Source organism: Syngnathus scovelli, chromosome 1 (assembly GCF_024217435.2).
Source record: "Syngnathus scovelli strain Florida chromosome 1, RoL_Ssco_1.2, whole genome shotgun sequence".
In the NCBI taxonomy this organism is placed as follows: domain Eukaryota; kingdom Metazoa; phylum Chordata; class Actinopteri; order Syngnathiformes; family Syngnathidae; genus Syngnathus; species Syngnathus scovelli.
The window spans coordinates 2,182,635-2,194,762 of NC_090847.1; positions in this window are offsets into that span (position 1 = coordinate 2,182,635).

Consider the following 12,128-nt stretch of genomic DNA (forward strand, 5'->3'; position numbering starts at 1 on the left):
GACCTCAGCTAGCCCGGAAGTGCCTCTAATCAAACCGGAAGTGACCCAAATAGACCGGAAGTGACCCAAAACAAACCGGAAGTGACCCCAAATGAACCGGAAGTGACCTCAAGTAAACCGGAAGTGACCCCAAATCAAACCGGAAGTGACCTTTTTAAACCGGAAGTGACCTTTTTAAACCGGAAGTGACCCCAAATAAACCGGAAGTGACCTCAGCTAGACCGGAAGTGCCTCTATTCAAACCGGAAGTGACCCAAATAGACCGGAAGTGACCTTATTTCAACATTAAGTGCCCTAAATAGCTACATTTTAGCTAATCATTCGGCATAATTCCCCAAGAAGTGATTCAAAGTCTTCGCCTTCACACGCAATTTCTCCAGAAATTGCATTTTCTAGTTGTGTGAAGGCGATGGCCTTCACACATATGTTATTCTACACCATTCTCTATTATTATTATTATTGTGTGAAGGCGATGGCCTTCACACATATGTTATTCTACACCATTCTCTATTATTGTGTGAAGGCGATGGCCTTCACACATATGTTATTCTACACCATTCTCTATTATTATTATTATTATTATTCTTCTATTTTATTCTCCACACTTTTTTGTCCCGCTTCTTCTTCCACATAATTCATCCGATTCACTCCGTTCCACTTTTCACGTATTCCAAATATTCACGAGATGAGCGCTTCCATTTTTCTCGTTCCGAAAATTTTCCGATTTCGCAAAATTCGCGAATTTACGACAAATTTTTCCCCATTCATTCTCAATGGCAGATTCTACATTTCACATTTACGTCATTCCCCTTTTAAATTCACCTCATTCAGCACATTCAAACCACATTCGGAATGATTCTCGACATTCTCAAAATTCCCAAATTCAAAAATTTCACGTTTTCACGTTAAAAATTCCGACAAAATTTCACGAAATTTCGTTTTTCACCTCTAGTTTCTACATTTTTCAACCGATTCAACCCATTCCAATTTTCAACTGTTCATCTTTTGCCTGCCTATTCCACAACTTCTCACCTACCAAAAATTCCAAAATTTCAAATTTGAAATTCAACCAAATTCTCCAAAATTTCGTTTTTCTACTCTAACGTCTAAGTTTTTCAACCGATTCAACCCATTCCAACTTTCAACTGTTCATCTTTTGCCTACCTATTCCACACCTTCCCACTTACCAAAATTTCCAAATTTTCAATTTTGAAATTCAACCAAATTCTACAAAATTTGGTTTTTCTACTCTAATTTCTACATTTTTCAACCGATTCAACCCATTCCAACTTTATTCACTTTGGTCACCTCATCCTTACCATATTCACCCCCTTCACCCCCACTTCCACTATGCTTACACAATTCAACCCTTGACCCCCACTTCCAGTGTGGCGGCCATCTTGGATTGACCCTGAAGTGCTCCCAATGACCCTAGAATGAACCGGAAGTGCCCCGAATCGAACCGGAATTGACCTTAGGTAAACAGGAAGTGACCTTAGGTAAACCGGAAGTGACCCCAAATCAAACCGGAAGTGACCTTTTTAAGCCGGAAGTGACCTTTTCAAACCGGAAGTGACCCCAAATAAACCGGAAGTGACCTCTGCTGGACCGGAAGTGCCTCTAATCAGACCGGAAGTGACCCAAATAGACCGGAAGTGACCCAAATCAACCCGGAAGTGAACTTATTTCAACATTAACTGTCATAAATAGCTACATTAGGCGCTAACTTTTGCATTTTTTGTCCGATTGAACCCGTTTCAACTTTTTAACCCCAAAAGTGAACCTCCTGAAGCTGTTTTTTTACGTTTTGTTCCAAATTTCAAAATATTTTGGCGCAATTGCTTTTTCTTTTAATTCCCATTCATTCTCTATGGGGATTCAACATTTGCTCTCACTTCTACATTTTTTAACCGATTCAACCCGTTCCAACATTCAACTGTTCATCCTTTGCCTGCCTATTCCACAACTTTCCACTTACCAAAAATTCCAAAAATCAAATTTGAAATTCAACCATATTCTCAAAAATTTAGTATTACACTTCTATTTTCCACATTTCTCAAGAAATTCAACTCATTTCAACATCATTCGGCATCATTCCCCAAGAAGTGATTCAAAGTCTTCGCCTTCACACGCAATTTCTCCAGAAATTGCATTTTCTAGTTATTGTGTGAAGGCGATGGCCTTCACACATATGTTATTCTACACCATTCTCTATTATTATTATTATTATTATTATTATTATATTTTATTCTCCACACTTTTTTGTCCCGCTTCTTCTTCCACATAATTCATCCGATTCACTCCGTTCCACTTTTGACGTATTCCAAATATTCACGAGATGAGCGCTTCCATTTTTCTCGTTCCGAAAATTTTCCGATTTCGCAAAATTCGCGAATTTACGACAAATTTTTCCCCATTCATTCTCAATGGCAGATTCTACATTTCACATTTACGTCATTCCCCTTTTAAATTCACCTCATTCAGCACATTCAAACCACATTCGGAATGATTCTCGACATTCCCAAAATTCCCAAATTCAAAAATTTCACGTTTTCACGTTAAAAATTCCGACAAAATTTCACGAAATTTCGTTTTTCACCTCTAGTTTCTACATTTTTCAACCGATTCAACCCATTCCAATTTTCAACTGTTCATCTTTTGCCTGCCTATTCCACAACTTCTCACCTACCAAAAATTCCAAAATTTCAAATTTGAAATTCAACCAAATTCTCCAAAATTTCGTTTTTCTACTCTAACTTCTACGTTTTTCAACCGATTCAACCCATTCCAACTTTCAACTGTTCATCTTTTGCCTACCTATTCCACACCTTCCCACTTACCAAAATTTCCAAATTTTCAATTTTGAAATTCAACCAAATTCTACAAAATTTGGTTTTTCTACTCTAATTTCTACATTTTTCAACCGATTCAACCCATTCCAACTTTATTCACTTTGGTCACCTCATCCTTACCATATTCACCCCCTTCACCCCCACTTCCACTATGCTTACACAATTCAACCCTTGACCCCCACTTCCAGTGTGGCGGCCATCTTGGATTGACCCTGAAGTGCTCCCAATGACCCTAGAATGAACCGGAAGTGCCCCAAATGGAACCGGAAGTGACCTTAGGTAAACAGGAAGTGACCTTAGGTAAACCGGAAGTGACCCCAAATCAAACCGGAAGTGACCTTTTTAAACCGGAAGTGACCTTTTTAAACCGGAAGTGACCCCAAATAAACCGGAAGTGACCTCAGCTAGACCGGAAGTGCCTCTAATCAAACCGGAAGTGACCCAAATCACCCCGGAAGTGACCTTATTTCAACATTAACTGCCCTAAATAGCTACATTAGTCGCTAACTTTTGCATTTTTTGTCTGATTAAACCCATTTCAACATTTTAACCCCAAAAGGGAACCTCCTGAAGCCGTTTTTTGTCCGTTTGTTCCAAATTTCAAAATATTTTGGTGCAATTCTTTTTTCTTTTAATTCACATTCATTCTCTATGGAGATTCAACATTTGCTCTCACATCTACATTTTTTAACCGATTCAACCCGTTCCAACTTTCAACTGTTCATCTTTTGCCTGCCTATTCCACGACCTCCCACTTACCAAAAATTCCAAACTTCAAATTTGAAATTCAACCAAATTCTCCAAAATTTTGTATTACACTTCTATTTTCCACATTTCTCAAGAAATTCAACTCATTTCAACATCATTCGGCATCATTCCCCAAGAAGTGATTCAAAGTCTTCGCCTTCACACGCAATTTCTCCAGAAATTGCATTTTCTAGTTGTGTGAAGGCGATGGCCTTCACACATATGTTATTCTACACCATTCTCTATTATTATTATTATTCTTCTATTTTATTCCCGCCACTTTTTTGTCCCGCTTCTTCTTCCACATAATTCATCCGATTCACTCCGTTCCACTTTTGACGTATTCCAAATATTCACGAGATGAGCGCTTCCATTTTTCTCGTTCCGAAAATTTTCCGATTTCGCAAAATTCGCGAATTTACGACAAATTTTTCCCCATTCATTCTCAATGGCAGATTCGACATTTCACTTTTACGTCATTCCCCTTTTAAATTCACCTCATTCAGCACATTCAAACCACATTCGGAATGATTCTCGACATTCCCAAAATTCCCAAATTCAAAAATTTCACGTTTTCACGTTAAAAATTCCGACAAAATTTCACGAAATTTCGTTTTTCACCTCTAATTTCTACATTTTTCGACCGATTCAACCCGTTCCAACTTCCAACTGTTCATCTTTTGCCTACCTATTCCACAACTTCCCACTTACAAAAAAATTCCAAATTTTCAAATTTGAAATTCAACCAAATTCTTCGTAATTTCGTTTTTCTACTCTAATTTCTACATTTTTCAACCGATTCAACCCATTCCAACTTTCAACTGTTCATCTTTTGCCTGCCTATTCCACAACTTCTCACCTATCAAAAATTCCAAAATTTCAAATTTGAAATTCAACCAAATTCTCCAAAATTTCGTTTTTCTACTCTAACTTCTACGTTTTTCAACCGATTCAACCCATTCCAACTTTCAACTGTTCATCTTTTGCCTACCTATTCCACACCTTCCCACTTACCAAAATTTCCAAATTTTCAATTTTGAAATTCAACCAAATTCTACAAAATTTGGTTTTTCTACTCTAATTTCTACATTTTTCAACCGATTCAACCCATTCCAACTCTATTCACTTTGGTCACCTCATCCTTACCATATTCACCCCCACTTCCACTATGCTTACACAATTCAACCCTTGACCCCCACTTCCAGTGTGGCGGCCATCTTGGATTGACCCTGAAGTGCTCCCAATGAACCTAGAATGAACCGGAAGTGCCCCAAATCGAACCGGAAGTGACCTTAGGTAAACAGGAAGTGACCTCAGGTAAACCGGAAGTGACCCCAAATCAAACCGGAAGTGACCTGTTTAAACCGGAAGTGACCTTTTTAAACCGGAAGTGACCCCAAATAAACCGGAAGTGACCTCAGCTAGACCGGAAGTGCCTCTATTCAAACCGGAAGTGACCCAAATAGACCGGAAGTGACCCAAATCAACCCGGAAGTGAACTTATTTCAACATTAACTGCCCTAAATAGCTACATTAGGCGCTAACTTTTGCATTTTTTGTCCGATAGAACCCGTTTCAACATTTTAACCCCAAAAGTGAACCTCCTGAAGCTGTTTTTTTACGTTTTGTTCCAAATTTCAAAATATTTTGGCGCAATTGCTTTTTCTTTTAATTCCAATTCATTCTCTATGGGGATTGAACATTTGCTCTCGCTTCTACATTTTTTAACTGATTCAACCCGTTCCAACATTCAACTGTTCATCCTTTGCCTGCCTATTCCACAACTTTCCACTTACCAAAAATTCTCTACAATTTCGTTTTTCTACTCTTTTTTCCACATTTTTCAACCGATTCAACCCATTCCAACTTTATTCACTTTGTTTACCTTATGCTTACCATATTCACCTGCTTCACCCACACTTCCAGTGTGGCGGCCATCTTGGATTGACCCGGACGTGCCCCCAATGAACCCAGAATGTACCGGAAGTGCCCCATATCAAACCGCAAGTGACCTTAGGTAAACAGGAAGTGACCTTAGGTAAACCGGAAGTGACCCCAAATCAAACCGGAAGTGACCTTTTTAAACCGGAAGTGACCTTTTTAAACCGGAAGTGACCCCAAATAAACCGGAAGTGACCTCAGCTGGACCGGAAGTGCCTCTAATCAGACCGGAAGTGACCCAAATAGACCGGAAGTGACCCAAATCAACCCGGAAGTAAACTTATTTCAACATTAACTGCCATAAATAGCTACATTAGGCGCTAACTTTTGCATTTTTTGTCCGATTGAACCCGTTTCAACATTTTAACCCCAAAAGTGAACCTCCTGAAGTTGTTTTTTTACGTTTTGTTCCAAATTTCAAAATATTTTGGCGCAATTGCTTTTTCTTTTAATTCCCATTCATTCTCTATGGGGATTCAACATTTGCTCTCACTTCTACATTTTTTAACCGATTCAACCCGTTCCAACATTCAACTGTTCATCCTTTGCCTGCCTATTCCACAACTTTCCACTTACCAAAAATTCTCTACAATTTCGTTTTTCTACTCTTTTTTCCACATTTTTCAACCGATTCAACCCATTCCAACTTTATTCACTTTGTTTACCTTATGCTTACCATATTCACCTCCTTCACCCACACTTCCAGTGTGGCGGCCATCTTGGATTGACCCGGAAGTGCCCCCAATGAACCCAGAATGTACCGGAAGTGCCCCATATCAAACCGGAATTGACCCCAAATGAACCGGAAGTGACCTCAGGTAAACCGGAAGTGACCCCAAATCAAACCGGAAGTGACCCCAAATCAAACCGGAAGTGACCTTTTTAAACCGGAAGTGACCCCAAATAAACCGGAAGTGACCTCAGCTAGACCGGAAGTGCCTCTAATCAAACCGGAAGTGACCCAAATAGACCGGAAGTGACCCAAATCAAACCGGAAGTGACCCCAAATGAACCGGAAGTGACCCCAGGTAAACCGGAAGTGACCCCAAATCAAACCGGAAGTGACCTTTTTAAACCGGAAGTGACCTTTTTAAACCGGAAGTGACCCCAAATAAACCGGAAGTGACCTCGGCTAGACCGGAAGTGCCTCTACTCAAACCGGAAGTGACCCAAATAGACCGGAAGTGACCCAAATCACCCCGGAAGTGACCTTATTTCAACATTAACTGCCCTAAATAGCTACATTAGTCGCTAACTTTTGCATTTTTTGTCCGATTGAACCCATTTCAACATTTTAACTCCAAAAGTGAACCTCCTGAAGCTATTTATTTTCGTTTTGTTCCAAATTTCAAAATATTTTGGCGCAATTGCTTTTTCTTTTAATTCCCATTCATTCTCTATGGAGATTCAACATTTGCTCTCACGTCTACATTTTTTAACCGATTCAACCCGTTCCAACATTCAACTGTTCATCTTTTGCCTACCTATTCCACAACCTCCCACTTACCACAAATTCCAAACTTCAAATTTGAAATTCAACCAAATTCTCCAAAATTTAGTATTACACTTCTATTTTCCACATTTCTCAAGAAATTCAACTCATTTCAACATCATTCGCCATCATTCCCCAAGAAGTGATTCAAAGTCTTCGCCTTCACACGCAATTTCTCCAGAAATTGCATTTTCTAGTTATTATTATTCTTCTATTTTATTCTCCACACTTTTTTGTCCCGCTTCTTCTTCCACATAATTCATCCGATTCACTCCGTTCCACTTTTCACGTATTCCAAATATTCACGAGATGAGCGCTTCCATTTTTCTCGTTCCGAAAATTTTCCGATTTCGCAAAATTCGCGAATTTACGACAAATTTTTCCCCATTCATTCTCAATGGCAGATTCTACATTTCACATTTACGTCATTCCCCGTTTAAATTCACCTCATTCAGCACATTCAATCCACATTCGGAATGATTCTCGACATTCCCAAAATTCCCAAATTCAAAAATTTCACGTTTTCACGTTAAAAATTCCGACAAAATTTCACGAAATTTCGTTTTTCACCTCTAGTTTCTACATTTTTCAACCGATTCAACCCATTCCAATTTTCAACTGTTCATCTTTTGCCTGCCTATTCCACAACTTCTCACCTACCAAAAATTCCAAAATTTCAAATTTGAAATTCAACCAAATTCTCCAAAATTTCGTTTTTCTACTCTAACTTCTACGTTTTTCAACCGATTCAACCCATTCCAACTTTCAACTGTTCATCTTTTGCCTACCTATTCCACACCTTCCCACTTACCAAAATTTCCAAATTTTCAATTTTGGAATTCAACCAAATTCTACAAAATTTGGTTTTTCTACTCTAATTTCTACATTTTTCAACCGATTCAACCCATTCCAACTTTATTCACTTTGGTCACCTCATCCTTACCATATTCACCCCCTTCACCCCCACTTCCACTATGCTTACACAATTCAACCCTTGACCCCCACTTCCAGTGTGGCGGCCATCTTGGATTAACCCTGAAGTGCTCCCAATGACCCTAGAATGAACCGGAAGTGCCCCAAATCGAACCGGAAGTGACCTTAGGTAAACAGGAAGTGACCTTAGGTAAACCGGAAGTGACCCCAAATCAAACCGGAAGTGACCTTTTTAAACCGGAAGTGACCCCAAATAAACCGGAAGTGACCTCAGCTGGACCGGAAGTGCCTCTAATCAGACCGGAAGTGACCCAAATAGACCGGAAGTGACCCAAATCAACCCGGAAGTGAACTTATTTCAACATTAACTGCCATAAATAGCTACATTAGGCGCTAACTTTTGCATTTTTTGTCCGATTGAACCCGTTTCAACATTTTAACCCCAAAAGTGAACCTCCTGAAGCTGTTTTTTTACGTTTTGTTCCAAATTTCAAAATATTTTGGCGCAATTGCTTTTTCTTTTAATTCCCATTCATTCTCTATGGGGATTCAACATTTGCTCTCACTTCTACATTTTTTAACCGATTCAACCCGTTCCAACATTCAACTGTTCATCCTTTGCCTGCCTATTCCACAACTTTCCACTTACCAAAAATTCCAAAAATCAAATTTGAAATTCAACCATATTCTCAAAAATTTAGTATTACACTTCTATTTTCCACATTTCTCAAGAAATTCAACTCATTTCAACATCATTCGGCATCATTCCCCAAGAAGTGATTCAAAGTCTTCGCCTTCACACGCAATTTCTCCAGAAATTGCATTTTCTAGTTATTATTATTCTTCTATTTTATTCCCGCCACTTTTTTGTCCCGCTTCTTCTTCCACATAATTCATCCGATTCACTCCGTTCCACTTTTGACGTATTCCAAATATTCACGAGATGAGCGCTTCCATTTTTCTCGTTCCGAAAATTTTCCGATTTCGCAAAATTCGCGAATTTACGACAAATTTTTCCCCATTCATTCTCAATGGCAGATTCGACATTTCACATTTACGTCATTCCCCTTTTAAATTCACCTCATTCAGCACATTCAAACCACATTCGGAATGATTCTCGACATTCCCAAAATTCCCAAATTCAAAAATTTCACGTTTTCACGTTAAAAATTCCGACAAAATTTCACGAAATTTCGTTTTTCACCTCTAATTTCTACATTTTTCGACCGATTCAACCCATTCCAACTTCCAACTGTTCGTCTTTTGCCTACCTATTCCACAACTTCCCACTTACAAAAAAATTCCAAATTTTCAAATTTGAAATTCAACCAAATTCTTCGTAATTTCATTTTTCTACTCTAATTTCTACATTTTTCAACCGATTCAACCCATTCCAACTTTCAACTGTTCATCTTTTGCCTGCCTATTCCACAACTTCTCACATACCAAATATTAAAAATTTTCAAATTTGAAATTCAACCAAATTCTACAAAATTTTGTTTTTTTACTCTGACTTCTACGTTTTTCAACCGATTCAACCCATTCCAACTTTCAACTGTTCATCTTTTGCCTGCCTATTCCACAACTTCTCACCTACCAAAAACTCAATATTTTTAAATTTGAAATTCAACCAAATTCTCCAAAATTTCGTTCTTCTACTCTAACTTCTACATTTTTCAACCGATTCAACTCATTCCAACTTTCAACTGTTCATCTTTTGCCAACCTATTCCACAACTTCCCATTTGCCAAAAATTCCAAATTTGAAATTCAACCAAATTTTTCTAAATTTCGTTTTTCTACTCTAATTTCTACATTTTTCAACCGATTCTACCCATTCCAACTTTCAACTGTTCATCTTTTGCCTACCTATTGCACAACGTCCCACCTACCAAAAATTCCAAATTTGAAATTCAACCAAATTACCCAAAATTTCATTTTTCTACTCTAATTTCTACATTGTTCAACCGATTTAACCCATTCCAACTTTCAACTGTTCATCTTTTGCCTACCTATTCCACAACTTCCCGTTTACCAAAAATTCCAAATTTGAAATTCAACCAAATTTTTCAAAATTTCGTTTTTCTACTCTAATTTCTACATTTTTCAACCAATTCTACCCATTCCAACTTTCAACTGTTCATCTTTTGCCTACCTATTCCACAACTTCCCACTGATCAAAAATTCCAAATTTGAAATTCAACCAAATTCTCCAAATTTTCGTTTTTCGACTCTAATTTCTACATTTTTCAACTTATTCAACTCATTCCAACTTTCAACTGTTCATCTTTTGCCAACCTATTCCACAACTTCCCATTTGCCAAAAATTCCAAATTTGAAATTCAACCAAATTTTTCTAAATTTCGTCTTTCTACTCTAATTTCTACATTTTTCAACCGATTCTACCCATTCCAACTTTCAACTGTTCATCATTTTTCTACCTATTCCACAACTTTCTACTTACCAAAAATTCCAAACTTTCAAATTTGAAATTCAACCAAATTCTCCAAAATTTAGTATTACACTTCTATTTTCTCAAGAAATTCAACTCATTTCAACATCATTCGGCATCATTCCCCAAGAAGTGATTCAAAGTCTTCGCCTTCACACGCAATTTCTCCAGAAATTGCATTTTCTAGTTGTGTGAAGGCGATGGCCTTCACACATATGTTATTCTACACCATTCTCTATTATTATTATTATTATTATTATTCTTCTATTTTATTCTCCACACTTTTTTGTCCCGCTTCTTCTTCCACATAATTCATCCGATTCACTCCGTTCCACTTTTGACGTATTCCAAATATTCACGAGATGAGCGCTTCCATTTTTCTCGTTCCGAAAATTTTCCGATTTCGCAAAATTCGCGAATTTACGACAAAATTTTCCCCATTCATTCTCAATGGCAGATTCGACATTTCACATTTACGTCATTCCCCTTTTAAATTCACCTCATTCAGCACATTCAAACCACATTCGGAATGATTCTCGACATTCCCAAAATTCCCAAATTCAAAAATTTCACGTTTTCTCGTTAAAAATTCCGACAAAATTTCACGAAATTTCGTTTTTCACCTCTAATTTCTACATTTTTCGACCGATTCAACCCGTTCCAACTTCCAACTGTTCATCTTTTGCCTACCTATTCCACAACTTCCCACTTACAAAAAAATTCCAAATTTTCAAATTTGAAATTCAACCAAATTCTTCGTAATTTCGTTTTTCTACTCTAACTTCTACATTTTTCAACCGATTCAACCCATTCCAACTTTCAACTGTTCATCTTTTGCCTGCCTATTCCACAACTTCTCACCTACCAAAAATTCCAAAATTTCAAATTTGAAATTCAACCAAATTCTCCAAAATTTCGTTTTTCTACTCTAACTTCTACGTTTTTCAACCGATTCAACCCATTCCAACTTTCAACTGTTCATCTTTTGCCTACCTATTCCACACCTTCCCACTTACCAAAATTTCCAAATTTTCAATTTTGAAATTCAACCAAATTCTACAAAATTTGGTTTTTCTACTCTAATTTCTACATTTTTCAACCGATTCAACCCATTCCAACTTTATTCACTTTGGTCACCTCATCCTTACCATATTCACCACCTTCACCCCCACTTCCACTATGCTTACAAAATTCAACCCTTGACCCCCACTTCCAGTGTGGCGGCCATCTTGGATTGACCCTGAAGTGCTCCCAATGAACCTAGAATGAACCGGAAGTGCCCCAAATCGAACCGGAAGTGACCTTAGGTAAACAGGAAGTGACCTTAGGTAAACCGGAAGTGACCCCAAAATCAAACCGGAAGTGACCTTTTTAAACCGGAAGTGACCTTTTTAAACCGGAAGTGACCCCAAATAAACCGGAAGTGACCTCAGCTAGACCGGAAGTGCCTCTAATCAAACCGGAAGTGACCCAAATAGACCGGAAGTGACCCAAATCAACCCAGAAGTGAACTTATTTCAACATTAACTGCCCTAAATAGCTACATTAGTCGCTAACTTTTGCATTTTTCTTCCGATTGAACCCGTTTCAACATTTTAACCCCAAAAGTGAACCTCCTGAAGCCGTTTTTTGTCCTTTTGTTCCAAATTTCAATATATTTTGGCGCAATTGCTTTTTCTTTTAATTCCCATTCATTCTCTATGGGGATTCAA